Source organism: Carya illinoinensis, chromosome 4 (genome assembly GCF_018687715.1).
Source record: "Carya illinoinensis cultivar Pawnee chromosome 4, C.illinoinensisPawnee_v1, whole genome shotgun sequence".
NCBI lineage: Eukaryota > Viridiplantae > Streptophyta > Magnoliopsida > Fagales > Juglandaceae > Carya > Carya illinoinensis.
In genome coordinates, this window is record NC_056755.1 from 19133550 (window position 1) to 19150194 (window position 16645).

The 16645-nt window shown below is 40.3% G+C and overlaps 1 long non-coding RNA gene across 2 annotated transcripts; it reads left to right on the forward strand.

Annotated features, from left to right (window-relative positions):
* Positions 1 to 7446: 7446 nt before the first annotated feature.
* LOC122307512 lies at positions 7447 to 14957 on the forward strand. 2 transcript variants are annotated; one of them, XR_006241766.1, is made up of 4 exons: positions 7447 to 8393; positions 8479 to 8660; positions 9057 to 13143; positions 14738 to 14957. It is a non-coding gene; the product is annotated as an uncharacterized LOC122307512 (long non-coding RNA). The 2 variants fall into 2 exon arrangements; XR_006241767.1 differs by lacking the exon at positions 14738 to 14957 and having other exon boundaries at positions 7467 to 8393; positions 9057 to 11918; positions 12454 to 12714.
* The last annotated feature ends 1688 nt before the right edge of the window (positions 14958 to 16645 follow it).

Below are 16645 nucleotides of genomic sequence, written 5' to 3' on the forward strand. Positions count from 1 at the left end.
AAAGGAGGTTTGTAAGACCTGCGACACCAATGCGAGCTCCCCTAGCTCTTCCCCCTACTAATCAAGCAACACCACCAGCCCCTGCCGTTCTCGTGAGGCAACTTAGTTGAGAAGAAATGTAGCTGAGAAGGGCCCAAAATTTATGCTTTAATTGTAATGACCATTTTACTGCAGGACACAAATGTCAGGGCCCACAAATACTCATGTTGGAGAGCTGCGGGGATAACGGCAATCTGTTATGCGATGATGTCACTAAAGAACAACTAGTTGAAGGAATCACAAAGGGCCTCCTGAACTAGAAATTATGTTGCATGCACTAACGAGATGGACAGCTCCCAAAACCATGCGAATCACAGCCAAAGTATTGATGTCATCGTATTAATCGATAGCAGATCGACTCACAATTTCATTAGTGAGCATATGACCAATTTGCTGCTTGTACCGGTAGTACCTACAGAAACTTTCATGGTCCGAGTTGCTAATGGAGAAAATCTCAAACGTCAAGGGAAGTTTGATGAGGTACAAATCCATTTACATAGCACCATTTTTTCATTAACCCTTTATTCCTTACCTCTCTCTCAGGGTTAGACATGGTTTTGGGAATTCAATGGCTTGAAACTCTTGGTTCTGTGGTGTGTGATTGGAGGAAGTTAACCATGGAATTCACATGGAAAAACCAGACTAAGAAATTGGTGGGCATTGACGGACAAAATATCCAAGCGGCATCAATCGAAGAGATAACTAAGGGAATTCGTCCTAGCCATGCTCTGTTTGTTGTGTGCCTACAGGTTGCCCAAACGGAACTTCAACAGAGTATTCATCCAAGCTTGCGTGAGTTATTGCAGGAATTTTCATATTTGTTCATTGAGCCTTCAAGCTTATCACCAACACGAGAGTTTGACCACGGCATTACCCTCAAGGAAGGAACTGAACCGATTAATGTTTGGCCTTACAGATATGCGCACTATCAAAAGAACGAGATCGAGAAGCAGGTCCATGATATGCTGTAATCCGGACTTGTGCGACCTAGCACTAGCCCCTTCTCGTCACCTGTATTACTAGTAAAAAAGAAAGACGGGAACTGGCGATTTTGTACAGATTATTGCGCACTCAATGCCGCAACCATTAAAGACCAATTTTCGATTCCCACAGTGGACGACAGTTGGATGAACTCTACAGTGCTTCTTATTTTACCAAGCTTGATCTGAGGGCAGGATACCATCAGGTATGAGTTAAACCATGTGATATTCATAAAACTGCTTTTCGAATGCATAATGGACATTACGAATACTTGGTTATGCCCTTCGGCTTATGTAATGCACCTTCCACATTTCAAGCCATCATGAACTCCATCTTTCGACATCATCTTCGAAAATTCATATTAGTTTTCTTTGATGATATTTTGATCTATAGTCCGGACTGGGATCAACATTTAGTGCATGTAAGGCAAACTTTCGAAATATTGAGGCAACACAGATTCTTTGTTAAAGCTAGCAAATGTGCATTTGGGCAGCAAGAATTGGAGTACTTGGGACACATCATCACTAACCAGGGCGTGAAGGTGGATGAACATAAAAATTCTGCTATGATAGCTTGGCCTCGACCTACTAACATTTCGAAACTACGTGGGTTTTAGGTTTGACAGGTTATTACCGAAAGTTCATCAATGACTGCGGCATTATAGCTCGGCCTCTCACCAATCTTCTCAAAAAAGGCTAGTTCAGATGGCATGAAGAAGCTGAGAACGCTTTCCTTGCTCTCAAACGGTCCATAAAAACCACACTGATAATAGCCATGCCAAACTTCAACAATGTTTTCACTATAAAAACAGATGCATCCAGAGAAGTAATTGGAGCGGTCATGTCTCAACAAGGCAAACCAGTGGCATACACGAGTCGAGCCCTCGGAATGACAAAAAAATCATGGTCAACGTACACTAAGGAGATGTTGGCTATCGTCGAAGCCATACATACCTGGCGGCCTTATCTTCTCACCCACAAATTCTACATTCAAACCGATCAGTGCAACCTCAAATATTTTCTAAAGCAACGAATAGAAACACCAGAGCAACAAAAATGGGTTGCTAAGCTCCTAGGCTACGATTACAAAATCAAATACAAATCGGGTCGTGAGAATTCCGTAGTTGATACTCCCTCTCGAAAACAATGCAGTCCCATTCTTCATGGAATTTCCTTTCCGCAAGTTAGCTTATGGGAGGAAATTAAAAAAGCTACAGAAGAAGACCAATACATTCAGTCAAAGGGCCGTACGACCATTGAGCAACCAACGAGATCATATATATGGTGTCAAGGTCTGTTACTATACAAAGGGAGGCTCATTGTGCCGAACGATGCGACCTTAAGGGCAAAACTGTTACATGAAATACATGACACCAAGGTAGGGGGTCATTCGGGCATCCTACGAACATTCAAGAAGCTGAGACAACAATTTTATTGGCCTGGGATGTATAAATCAGTACAAGACTACATCAAAGGGTGCCAGGTATGCCAGAAAATAAAAGCTGAGACATTAGCTCCAGTTGGGCTTCTTCAATCACTGCCAATCCCATGCCAAGTATGGGACGATATCACCTTAGACTTTATCAAGGGCCTACTAGCGTCGCAAGGAAAGGACACCATCATGGTGGTTGTCGACAAACTTAGTAAGTCCGCTCATTTCCTTACTTTAAGTCATCCTTTTACTGCAAAAATTGTAGCAGAAAAATTTGTGGAAGGCATCATCAAGCTGCACGGTATGCCCAGATCAATTGTTAGTGATTGGGACCCAATCTTCATCAGTAACTTCTGGAAGGAATTTTTTAAGCTATCGGGCACCAAATTACAACTTAGTTCCGCATACCACCCATAGATGGATGGCCAGTTGAAAGTCATCAATCACTGCTTCGAACAATACCTTTGGTGTTTTGTTCATCAGTGGCCATGGAAATGGAGTGGCTATTTACCTTGGGCAGAATGCTAGTATAATACAACATACCATATTTCAACGGGGATGACTCCTTTTCAGGCGATGTATGGAAGATTGCCACCTTCCATTCCAATGTACAAAGATGGACTCTCACTAGTACATGAAGTTGACCAGCAATTCATAACTCGGGATGAACTGCTACAGAAACTGAAAGCCAACTTAGAAAGCTCAATGAACAGAATTAAGCAAATGGCGGATAAGAAGCGCATAGATATTTCGTTTGATGCTGGCAAAAGAGTACTGTTGAATTTACACCCATACCGCCAGCAAACGGTTTTCAAATGGGTCCATCAAAAACTAGCTAGCCGTTTTTATGGACCCTACCAAATTCTAGAGAAGATCGGGCCTTTTGCATATAAATTACAATTACCAGAAGGGGCGCACATTCACCCGGTGTTTCACTTGTCACTACTCAAACGGTACCAAGATGACGGGGGGAACGTTGAAAAGCCACAAGCTGAGTTACCACCATTCACCGATGAAGGGGTGGTCTTATTGGAGCCACAAACTATTTTATACTACCGCTAGGTCAAGCAAGGACCTCAACTGATCAAAGAAAGCTTAGTGCAATGGAAGCACCTTCTAGCCGAAGAAGCAACATGGGAGCCAATAAAGAAGTTACAAGAGATGTTTCCGAATTTGGACCTTCAAGACAAGGATCCACTTGATGGGGGAGGTATTGTTAGGCCACGTTGTTTGGAGAGGGGCCATAAGCCAAATCCCAAATACTTGGGATAAGTGGGGCCGTGAAGAACCATTGCATGCATGCAGACAGAACCGTTATACACGTGAAAAGCAAGAATGGACTAGGTCTTGACAGGCGAGAGTTTTATGTGTGAATGGATCAGCTGAATCATGTGAATGGGTCTGCAGAAGTTGCGAGTTTTTTGTCATTTTTATTTCCGTTGGTTGTGTTCTGTTTTATTACGTGTATGGGCATGCTCTGTTTTAGGTGTGCTTCAGTTAAGTTGTTAGCTACTTGTTTTTCCTTTCATTTCAGTTTGCTTGTACATGGCTTTGCTTATTTAAGTGGCCAAGGTTGTCAATGAGAAGTAAGAAATCATTTGCATTCAAATTGTGGTACTATTCTCACCCGAAAAGAAAACATATTATCTCAGCACTCTTATTCTCTAAAGTTTGGGACCTATCATTTTTTAAGTATAAACACTTCAAGTTAAGAAAGCAAGATCAGATGCTAGCTCGAGCCAAGTGGCTCAATCTTCAAGTTCTAACTTGAGAAAACATTAAGCGCCATTTTACAAGATCGGTGAGTGAAGCGTGTCACTCATTCATCCTCGTGTTCATCTTCTCACCTTGGATCCGTCTTGGCTACGAAGGCTTTAGGTGATTATACATTTTGCTCATCTCATCTCGGTGCTTTATTTTGGCTACGATGGCATTAGGCAATAAATTATTTTGTTTGCCTTTGCGACGAACTGCTTTCTATTTTTTTTTTTTTTTTTTTTTAGAGAAATATCAACCATTTCATTAAAACAGAGGAGAGGGAGATACACGATTACAGGGAGGTCTAAAGACCACAACAAACGAATTCTCTCCTAGCTTAAGGGAATCCTTAGCCAGGTTGTGAGCCACTGGATTACCACTTCTCCTAACAAAAGCCATAGACCAATGACATAAACTAGAAAGCAACAAACCAGTGTCATACATAACCATGCCCACCCTATCCCATCTCTCAACACGTTGGTTAATACCATTCACAATTTGTATAGCATCCCCTTCTAAGATGACAGAGCTGAACTCCAGGTCCTTAACCAAAGTAGCTGCATGATAAGCTCCTAAAGCTTCAGCCAAAAGAGGGTCAGGAATGCTGGGGATAAGAAGCTGTTTTGTGACTAAAACCATGCTCTCATGGTCTCGGGCCACCAGACCAATGCCAATCCTAGCTTGGGACACAGGTGTGAGTGGTTTGAGCAATACCAGGCAAGTATAGGAACATGAAATTAGTAGCGAAATTAGCATTTTGCCAATGAAAATCCTGCAACAAAATGAGTGCCAAATGTCCAAATCTAAGCCAGTGGTACTGTCCATGGAGTCAGATGGCATGCTTGACATGAATTTTACGCCTAATAAAGGATCTGGGTCTTCATCGCTACCTAGATGCATTGCATGCCATGCATGGGTTACGCCTGCCCTGGTCCAAGTCTACGATGGCGTCGTACTGAGTGGCAAGCTTCGGCTTGCCCGCGTTACGCTATTAGGAGGGCAAGTTCGCAGGTCTTTAATTTCTGACAGGCATATTGCCAGCCACATAATGTGAGGCAGTGATGCAATTTGCCATAGTCCTTGTTCTGGCGGGCACGCTACCCGCCATAGGAGGTGAGGCCAAAGTACTCAAATGAGCATTTTTCCTTATTTGTCGTACTTCTTTGCAAGCAGGCACGTTGTCCACTGGAAGTGCACAATCAACTCCCACAATCAACTCTACTTTAAATGCTGCGGTCAACACGTCAATCTCACCCGAAAATCATGCTCTAGCTCATGCTGACAATGACTTCCAAAAATTACGTAGACGGCTGGCATCCACTTGTACTTTTATTTTCACCGTGTTAATATTTATTTTTATTTTTTGAAATATTTTTTATTCTTAAAAAAGGATTTTTAGTTTTATTTTTTATAAATTAAATTCTTTTAATCATTATTCATGTACCACAAATTTAATAAGAAAAAAATTAAAATTAAAATTAAAAAATTATATACAATATATGATATGATGATGATAAGTATAATTTTCTTTTGTTTTTTATTACACTTGTATAAATCAATAATCTCACGTAAGTTGTACTTTGTACAAGAAATAACATAAAATTTATTCCTTTTTCTATATGGTATCCAGAGCAAGTCTTGGCTAACTTCTATTATCCTCTGTTTTTTTTCCATGGCATCTTCTTCAAACATTGGTCTCTCTTCTGCGTCATCTTCGTCTTCGCCCTCTCTCCTATCAATGTCAGTCGTCTCATTACCATCAAGCTCAATAGGGAAAACTATTTATTATGGAAAACCCAGTTACTAAGACAACATCTGTTTGGTTTTGTGGATGGATCCATCCCACTACCATCTCTACTTCTTCCATATCCCTCATCAAATGTTTCTAGCTCTGTAATGCCCAAGCCCAACACCCTCATCAAATACTTCTAGTTCTGTAATGCCCAAGCTCAACACGAAGCGCGTTCGATTTTATATATTTATTTATTTTTGAGTTAATATGTATTAAAGATTAGTATTAACTAGTAATTTTTTTTTGGATTTAAGCTATGAAATATTTCAAAGTCGACCCAAAGCCCTCAGTTAATGCTGGAAGCTCTAGACAATGCACGTTGATCTCTACCTTACTTTTTCCTTAGGGTTTTCTGCAACGTGTATATTTTGATGAGTATCACTAGATCACACTATGTGCACAACGGTTCTTCCGTGCAGTTGCTCTTCATCCCGAAAATTCCTCCATTTTGATTTCCAACTTCACCACAATTCTTCAGTTTTGATTTTTTGAAATTCCTTCCTATCACTCAGATCTCATTCTCCATTCTTCCTATTCTTTCTTTACTCTCATTGCAGTGTGTAGCCATCCTCACAAACCTCCCACATGTAGCCGTCCTCACAAACCTCGGTTTGGTCCTTTCCTCGTGTGCTAGAGTCTTGGTCTCCATCGACATGGGTCTACGGTGTAGTGGTGGTGGCAATGAACATGAAGGAGCCTTGGCAATGGGTGGCTCTCGGTTTGGTCCTCACGTAAGTGTACACTGAGTACCCTTACCGTTCTCAATGTCGCTGTCCCTGCACCACTACCGTGATAGCCCATTGCCCGTGAGCCACAAACTAGCCACCCCACGTCGCCAAACCTTCTTCACTTCGCAGCAACCATACTGCCGTTCAAAGCCGATGCATGTGAATCCCTTCAATCATGGCAACTCCAACCACCTCTCAAGGCACTGCCTCACTTCAAAAACACCATGAAAACAACCCCGCCCCACGTCCGTTGACCCATACTCCTCTAAATGCACACCACCTTGCCCTTCTCAATGTCGCTGTCCCTGCACCACTACCGTGATAGCCCATTGCCCGTGAGCCACAAACTAGCCACCCCACGTCGCCAAACCTTCTTCACTTCGCAGCAACCATACTGCCGTCCAAATCCGGTGCATGTGAATCCCTTCAATCATGGCAACTCCAACCACCTCTCAGGGCACTGCCTCACTTCAAAACACCATGAAAACAACCCCGCCCCACGTTCGTTGACCCATACTCCTCTAGCTGCACACCACCTTGTCACTCTGGGACCAAACTGAGAGCCACCCATTGCCAAGGCTCCTTCATGTTCACCACCACTGCACCGTAGACCCATGTCGATGGAAACCAAGACTCTAGCACACGAGGAAAGGACCACTTTTGACACGGCCTCCCTGGACAGCCCAGTATCACTCGTCTCTGTTCCTTGCTCAACCACTGGTTAGCCACCTTGCCACTCCTCTCACCGAGACAAGATAAGCCCTGTTTTCAAACACCCAAAGCAGAGCTTTTTTTTTTCTTCTGCCTACCATCATTACATCGCAAAGCCCTTCCGCCACTTCCAGTCGCGCCGCCGTTGAGTTGTGTTATGATCCAGGAAATTAGTGAAAAATTTTGAAAAACCTAGTTTCTGGCAATTCGAGTTTGCCAAGGCCTCCTTTAGTCAATTTGTAAAATAATTCGTCTGATGTTTCATTCATTCTCCATGCAAACATTTATATAGACTAAAGATATTAACTGCAATGAAAATACAGGCCCACTAACAAACACAACAACTGACTGACCCATGTTAAATACTCACTAACCCACGACTTGCTAACCGATGGCCCACTACCAGGCAACTGACCCACGAAATTAACACACACTCAAACATAATAATTGAATTCAAATGACACCGTTTTACAACTAAAATAACTTAAAGACCAACACAATGGGTTTCTTGGGTAAGAACCCTAAATCATAACATCACCCCCTCCTTCGAAAGCCTTGTCCCCAAGGCTAGGGTATCGCCTTTTCAGTTACTCCAAATCCTCCCACGTTGCGTCCTCATCTCCAGTATCAGCCCACTGCTCCAGAACCTCCATCGTTGCTCTATTTCCCTTCTTCTTCAATCTTTGTTGCAAGATTCGTTGTGGTTTTGAAGCTAAAGCCCCTTCGAATTTCACACGTGGTAGCTCGACACAAGCTTGAATACCGTTTCCAAGCTTCTTCTTGAGACAAGAAGCGTGGAAAATAGGATAAATCCTTGCTTCTTGCAGAAGATCAAGCTCATAGGCTACTTTCCTGATTCGGCACAAAACCCTAAAGGGGCCGTAATATCTTGGGGCGATCTTGAGATTTCTTCGCAAGGCTACACTCATCTGTCGATATGGATGCAATCTCTAGTAAACATAATCCCCGTTCCTCAAATTCCACTTCTCTTCTCTTTAAATCAGTATAGTACTTCATCTTATTTTGTGTTTCCTGTAGGTTCTCCTTTATGAGGGTTGAAATAAACTCTCAGGTTCTGAGTTCATTTTCCACTACTTGAACAATAGAGGACTCGTGCTCAAAGGGCAACAATCGAGGCGGGCTCTGTCCATACACGGCTTCAAAAGGAGATACCTTTGTGGAAGTGTGTACCGAGGTATTATAGGAATACTCGGCTAAAGGTAACCACTTAACCCAATCTTTTGGCCTGTTACTTGAGAAGCATCTGAGATAACACTCCAATCTTTTATTCATAACCTTTGTTTGCCCATCAGTTTGAGGGTGATATGATGTACTGAGTAAGAGTTCTGTTCCACATAACCTGAATAACTCCCTCCAGAAATTACTTGTAAATACTGGATCTTGATCACTTACTATAGTCTACGGCATCCCATGTGATATGAATATATTATCCATAAAAACCCTAGCTACTATTGAAGCTATGTAGGGATGAGAAATGGCTATGAAATGAGCATACTTACTCAATCCATCTATGACCACTAAAACCACACTTTTACCTCTAGAAGGTGGCAACCCTTCAATAAAATCCATGCTAACATCTTTCCAATTTTTAACAGGTATGGGTAATGGTTAGAGCAACCCCGCTAGGTGGAGGGCTTCAACCTTGCTTCTTTGGCACACGTCACACTCCCTGACATGTCTCCTTGCATCAATTTTCAGACCAGGCTAGTAGAATTCCTTTTTAATTCTTACTTGTGTCTTGTGAACTCCCATGTGATCCCCTAATGGGTTACTATGGAGCTGGTGCAGGATTTGTTGCTAAAAGGCCACCAAAGATCCAAGATGCAGTCTCCTTTTTGTTAAAAAGGAGATTACCTCACATTTGGTAAATTGATGGGTTCAGGTCTCCATGATGGTTGTGACTAATGAGCTGCTGCAACATAGGGTCCTGTGGGTAAGTTCTCTTTAATTCTTCTACCCATTGAGCTTGCACCACACTGATTGCTTGGTTTTGTATGGGTTGATTAATGGAGATTGGGATATTAGTTTTGGTTTATGGTTGGTCATGGGGGCTATTTGGTTTGGTGGTTTGGATCATGTTTGTGGGTTTGGTTTGGTTATGATGGCTGTCTGGGCTTGGGTTTTTTGTGTATGGGATTCTTGAAAGGGCATTAACCGCTGCATTGCCTTTTCCACTTCTATACTCCACTGAAAAATCATATCCCAACAACTTCGAGATCCATTTCTATTGTGAAGGGGTGCTCTCTCTTTGTTCCAGCAAGTATTTGAGTGCCTACTAGTCAGTGCGTACTTTGAAGGACTATCCAGTAGGTAGTGCCTCCATTTCCTCACTGCCATCACCACTACCAATAGCTCCTTCTCATAAGTTGAGAGATCTAAATTTCTTCCCTTTAAAGCCTAGCTGAAATATGCAATTGGCTAACCTTCCTGCATTAATACCACTCCCAAAGCTCCTCCTGAAGCATCACATTCCACAACAAAAACTTTAGAAAAGTTAGGTAATTTTAACACTGGAGGTTTTACCATAGCTTCTTTGAGTCTTCCAAATGCTTCTTATGCTTTCTCATTCCAAGAAAAAGAATTCTTCTTTAGAAGAGCTATCAGTGGAGATGCTATGGCTCCATACCCTTAAACAAACTTCTTGTAGTAGCAGGTAAGTCCTAAAAAACCTCTTAGTGCTTTAAGGTTCTTAGGAGTTGGCCACTCTTGCATTGCAACCAGCTTCTAAGGATCCGCTTTAAATCCTTCCCTTGAGATAATATGCCCTAAGTATTCCACCTCCTAGCTGCCAAAGACACACTTGGACAGCTTGGCATAAAACTGTTCAGCTTGTAGTAACTCTAAGATTTTGGTCAAATGTTGTACAGGCTCTTGCATGGACTTATTGTAAATTAAAATGTCATCGAAAAATACCAACACAAACTTCCACAAATAAGGCCTAAGCACTTCATTCATCACCTCTTGAAAAGTAGAGGGTGCATTAGTAAGTCCAAACGGCATTACAAGGAATTCATAATGACCCTCATGTGTACGAAAGGCAGTCTTAGGGATATCATCAAGATTCATCTTTATTTGATGATATCCCGATGTTAAATCCAATTTAGAAAATATTTCAGCCCCTCCTAATTCATCAAGCAACTCATCAATGTTAGGGATGGGATTCTTATCTTTAATGGTATTCTTATTGAGTGCACGGTAATCCACACACATCCTCCAGCTTCCATCAGCCTTCCTTATTAGCAACACAAGAGAAGAATATGGACTTTGACTACTTCTAATACTCCATTTCTTCGACAACTCAGCTGCAATCTTTCTATCTCTTCCTTTTGATAATAGGGATACATGTAAGGCCTAACATAAACAGGTTTAGTATCTTCCAATATCTTGATTTTATGATCAAGATTTCTTGGAGGTGGCAGTCCATTTGGCTCGGCAAAGACCCCTCCAAACTTGTCCAGAACCTATTGCACCTCTATTGAACATCTTGCATTATTATTACCACTGTTTCCATCCATGAATTGCAACCAAGTGCCCTTAATAGCACCCTCTTTAATTTTTGCACTGGCATCTTCTTCCACAATTCTATTTGCTGGTCTTTTAATACCCTGCAGTTGCACAACTTGATCTCCACACTGAAACTTCATAGTTAAGTTAGAAAAGTTCCACAAAATTGGTCCTAATCCACCCCCAAAACTACATCACATCCTCCAAGTGTCAACACATAAATTAGCTTTAAATTGATGATCCTGTAACTTAAAAGAGATTGCCTTACAGTGACCAAGGCAAGGAATAGTGGTACCATTTGCCACTTGATCTGTTAAATGGCTTGCTTCCCTTGACAGGTTGGCTTTCCTTGCTATTTATGGATCTATAAAACTATGAGTGCTTTCTGTATCAATCAAGATTAAAACTTTTTGGTGATTAATTTCAGCAAACAATCTCATAGTTTTAGGCGCTAAAGATCCGGCTATAGTGTGTAAAGATATCTTTAATAATTCTCCCACTTCCTCTTCATTAGTCTCAATAACAGCAAGAGTCCCTTCCTCATTTTCCGCTTCATCATCATCTTCACCCTCTCCTACCATACCTTCCAATAAATAAATTTTGGGTTTGCTACACTTATGTCCTGTGTGATATTTTTCATCGCAAAACCAACATAAATCTCTCTTTTTTCTTTCTTGCATTTGAGTGGGAGTAACTCTTCTTATGGGAAAGCTATTTTTTCTGGGATTATTAAGGGGTTGAAGTCTCGGGTTGGCTTTAATTGCTGGAGCTGGTAGTCTCAATAAAGGGGCTAGGTTGGTGGGTTGATAGTTAGAAGTCTGGTTGAGTTCCCCCTAGTATGCCTAGTAACCTCCTCCTCCTGTAATCTAGCGAATCCAAAAGCTGCAGACAATGCTAAGGATTTGAACATGGACACAGTGATTCTAAGATCGTCTCTCAGTCCACTAAGAAAGGTACTAATTCTAAACTCCTCGGATAAGCCATTTTTTTATTAGATAGCATTTCAAATTGTGTTTGATATGCCTCTACTGTGCCAGTTTGTCTAAGCTTAGTAAACTCCCCCACCGAGTCCTCTTAAGCTGAAGGACCGAATCTCACCTCTAGGGCTAAAATAAAATCATCCCAAGAATTTACTGGGCTTGACTCCTTTAACCAACTATACCATGAAAGGGCCTTGCACTCCATGTGAAAAAAGGCTATTTGTAACCTTTGATCATCAAGGATCTTATAATATTCAAAAAACTGTTGTGCCTTTGGAACCCATTCATCAGGATTCGTGCCATCAAACTTAGGAAAATCCAACCTAAGTGATCTAGCCTGAATTCCCCCATTACCCTCAAACAATGGATTATTTCTAACCTTAGAATTTGAGGATCCTTCTCCCTAATTTTGATTTGCTGTCAAGTGTTCATAACTAGAAGCTAAATTGCTTATCTGTTGGAGTACAGCTGCTAACATCTCCTTTTGTCTTGTTTGTTCTTCCCGCAGGCTGCTATTCTCCCCTTTTAGTGCTGCAGTTGCTTCGGACAGTTGGGCTTGTCTCGTGCCTTCCACCATAGTCACAAGAACGTGGCTTTGAGACCACTGTTATGATCTAGGAAATTAGTGAACAAAATTGTAAACTCAGTTTCTGACAATTCAAGGTTGCCAAGGCCTCCTTTAGTGAATTTGTAAAATAATTCGTCTGATGCTTCGTTCATTCTCCATGAAAACATTTATACAGACTCAAGATAATAACTGCAACGGAAATACAGGCCCACTAACAAACACAACAACTCACTAACCCATGACTTGCTAACCGATGACCCACTACCAGGCAACCCACAAAATTAACACACACCCAAACATAATAATTGAATTCAAACAACACAGTTTTACAACTAAAATAACTTAAAGACCAACGCAACGAGTTTCTTGGGTAAGAACCCTAAATCATAACAAGCTGCACCATGTGTAGCCTCTTGGTAACTCCACCATCGCACGGTTTTGGGTCTCTCTCCATCTCTTACCCTCAAATTTATCTCTCTCTCTCTCTCTCTCCCCACAAGCTCTGCCCATGTGCTCCATCGAGCGCAACACTCTCAGCCAATTTCCACTGCATCTCTCTACTCCATGGCCAGCTTCAACTTTGACTAAATGCTTAGCCACATGGAGCCTCTGGTTCTGGTTCTTCCCTGGGTAAGTTGCCACACTTTTCTAATTATAGAAATTCTTCTGAGTTGTTTTGTTAGTTTTTACATGTTATTATGAGTAACTTACAATCATGCCCTTAAGTTCAACTCTTGGTAGGTCTAAGGGTTGGGTTTAGTTTTATGATGGGCTTGTTTTGTTAGGTCCTGATAATTTGATATTGCTTGATTTTTTGCATAGGCTTATGATAGGTTGGACTTGCTTTCAAAGTTCAAGGCTTAGTTTTAATGGATAGCTTTGATATCTCATATGAGCATTTTTTTTTTAAATTCAGCTCATGTGTTTTGGACTTGGGAAGTAAAATATTTTAGGCATGTTAGTATTTTAGTTACACTTTTATAATATTCAAATGGTTTGGGTTAGTGGTTATTAAGTGGATATTGATGAATTTAGGAAAGTGATGATATTTTCGAATTAAGAGAATTTTAGGCTTTGAGGAATTAAAATAAGCAATTTAAGTATTTCAGGTGTAATTACATAGTAACTATTTAATTGGATATTTACTCAAGTTATATAATTTTCTATAGGTGATGATTGATTTTTCCATTAGCATTATTGCAAAAATATTCTGAAAAATTAAGAATTTTAGGTAAACGGGGTTCCTATACTAGATTTTGCATAAAAATAAAATAGGTTGAGGTTGATTTTTGGAAAATATACATATTTTGTTATGAAAAGAAATTGAAACGATCTGAGTTATATGTTCTGCATTACTTATGAAATTATGTATATGAATAAAGTATCTTTTGGCATGATCGTTATAGACATGAGCTTATTTTTGACATTCTGTTATTGAACTGGAAAAAATGAGTGAATATAAAATTTGATAATTTTTGCATGTGACGTGAAGATGTTCTAAATCTATTTTGAAAAAAAAATGTAAAATGATCTAAATTTATTTTAGAACTCTATTTTGATATGATGTGGTATCTAAAAAACCTTTGGCATAACTTTCTGATTCTGTTCTAACTCTGATTCTGGTTCTGATATGGTGATTCTAATTCTATTTTGCTTTGATATCTGGCCTATCATGGAATATAATAGTGACATTTGGCCCTGTCATGGGATAAATAGTGACCTTTAGCCCTATCACGGGATAAAATAGTGACCTCTGGCCTTATCAAGGGATAAAATAGTGATCTCTGGCCCTGTTACGGGATATAATAGTGACCTCTGGCCCTACTATGGAATATAATAGTGGTCTCTAATCTAAGTACAATCGCCTTGGTAATATGGTGATTTATGTTCTGCTTGGTTTTGTACACAATGCACAACCTTATCACGAGGGTTAAAAATGGTCTCTATTCTGATATGATGTTGTGATATGATATGATAAAATGAAGATATTCAATCATGTTATGCCAAATGGGTCTTTGATTATGAAAATTTGGTTTTTGAATATGAACGAGTGTCACTCTAATTTTCTGATAATGAGTATTTTTTAGATTTGCATATTGAAAATGAAATGCATTGTTTATGCATCCTAAACTTTGTAGAAATGCTCATGTTTGCATATTAGTATATGTTCTTTGCTTACTAAGTTGTTGATAACTCACTCCTTATCTCCACAATATTTTTTCAGATTATTTGAATGTTTCAACTGAGAACCAAGATTAGAGAGCATGGGCGAGATTATTTAAGTATAACAGATTAAGCATTAAGGAATGTCATTGTTATTAGAGAATATTTTTTTTCAGTAAAGTTATTGTGGCCTATGACATGATATGTTGAGAGGTTAAATTTTTTTATTAGGACTTCATGATATGTTTAGTTAATTATTTTAGAAAAATTTATTTAAATCATTCATATCTATGTTTAAAATAGGAGTCTATATTTATATTGTGAGATACAGTTTTTAAGTGAGAATAAGTAACTCTCCCGGGACCGAGGCGTTAGAAGTTCTGACTTCATTCCAAACCCAGAGTATCGTCAATGGTAGCAACTAGATCAACTGTTGCCCTCAGCCCTTGTTTCCTCTCTGTTTAAAGATATTTTAGCCCAAGTGATTGGTTTACACACCTCTCTTGATGTGTGTCAAGCACTAGAAAGCATGTTTTCCCTTCAATCTAATGCTAGAATAACCAACTTACGTATTAATCTTGCTTACTTTGAAAAAGGCAGTCAACCTATTGTGGAATATTTCCAAAAACTCAAGTCCTATGCTAATACTTTGGAGCTATAGGACATTCACTCACTCACTGTGAGCTCATAAGTTATATTGAGGCAAGTCTTGAGTCGGATCACGACCCTCTTATCACTTCTCTCACAACTTGGCTTGAACCCATGAATCTCCAAGAGACATGGCCATCTTCTCAATTATAAACTCCGATTGGAACAACAAGAAGCAAATTTGAGTCTTCTTAATGCTATGCCAACATGGTCTCTTGGCACTTTTCAAATCAAAGTCATACTCATAAGACAGACACTGGAAACTTCACGAGGACAGGGGCATGGCCCCAACAATCCTTCAATGGTTCTAGACTTGCCAAGTTTGGAATAAACTTGCCCATACATCACTCAAGGGCTATCATCATTTTGACTTTGCATACCAAGCATGCCAAATAAACAATGCAAACCAAGCATGCCAAACAAACACTATGCAAGCTTATATAACCATGAAACCATCCCAACAGATCCTAGTTGGTATCCTAATGCTATAGCAACCCACCAACTCACATCGGATCTTAACAATTTGACCCTCCACTCTGAAGATTATGTGGGCACGGGTAAGATAGAAGTTGGAAATGGTGCAAGTTTTCCTATACACCACATTGATAACACTCAAAACTTTTCTCCTTCCAAAAAATTATTCTTGCATCAACTCCAAGAGGCACAATAGGATGAGCACTTTAGCTTATTTGTCATACTTTTATGAAGGTGAGCATGATTCTTCACCATTAGTCCCAAGGCAGACCAAGTTTTTTATCTCATCCACCATGGTCCTCTACATGCCTAAGTGACAAGCTTGTCATAGCAGCTAGTTGCTTAGTTTTTATGTGGCAAGGCAAGCAAAGTTGACTTGACATGATGGCATGCAAGCCGATGGTAGGCTTGATGCCTACAGTGAATGACTTTGCAAGTGGCATGCTCATTTGGTTTATGTGAGAAAGCTAATTCAAGGAGGAAACTCCAGGAGGTGCTTTGGTCGATGCATGACAACATGAAGTGGTGTGCTACTTGTGGTGCCCTATTTGGTTTATGTGAGAAAGCTGATTCAAAGAGGAAACTCCAGGAGGTGCTTTGGTCGATGCATGACAACATGAAGTGGTGTGCTGCTTGTGGTGCCCTATACCTTGATAAAGATCCTAGCGAGGATCCGTGATGCCAAGGATACCAATAGCAACACCCCAGTGTTACTATCTGATCTACGAACGTAATAAGTAAAGATTTAGTCACAGACTAAATACTAACTATACCAGAGGTCTAAATCGATCCACCCACCATTAATAGTAAAAAGATCCACCTGTCATTGTCACATCTCAAATAAGCT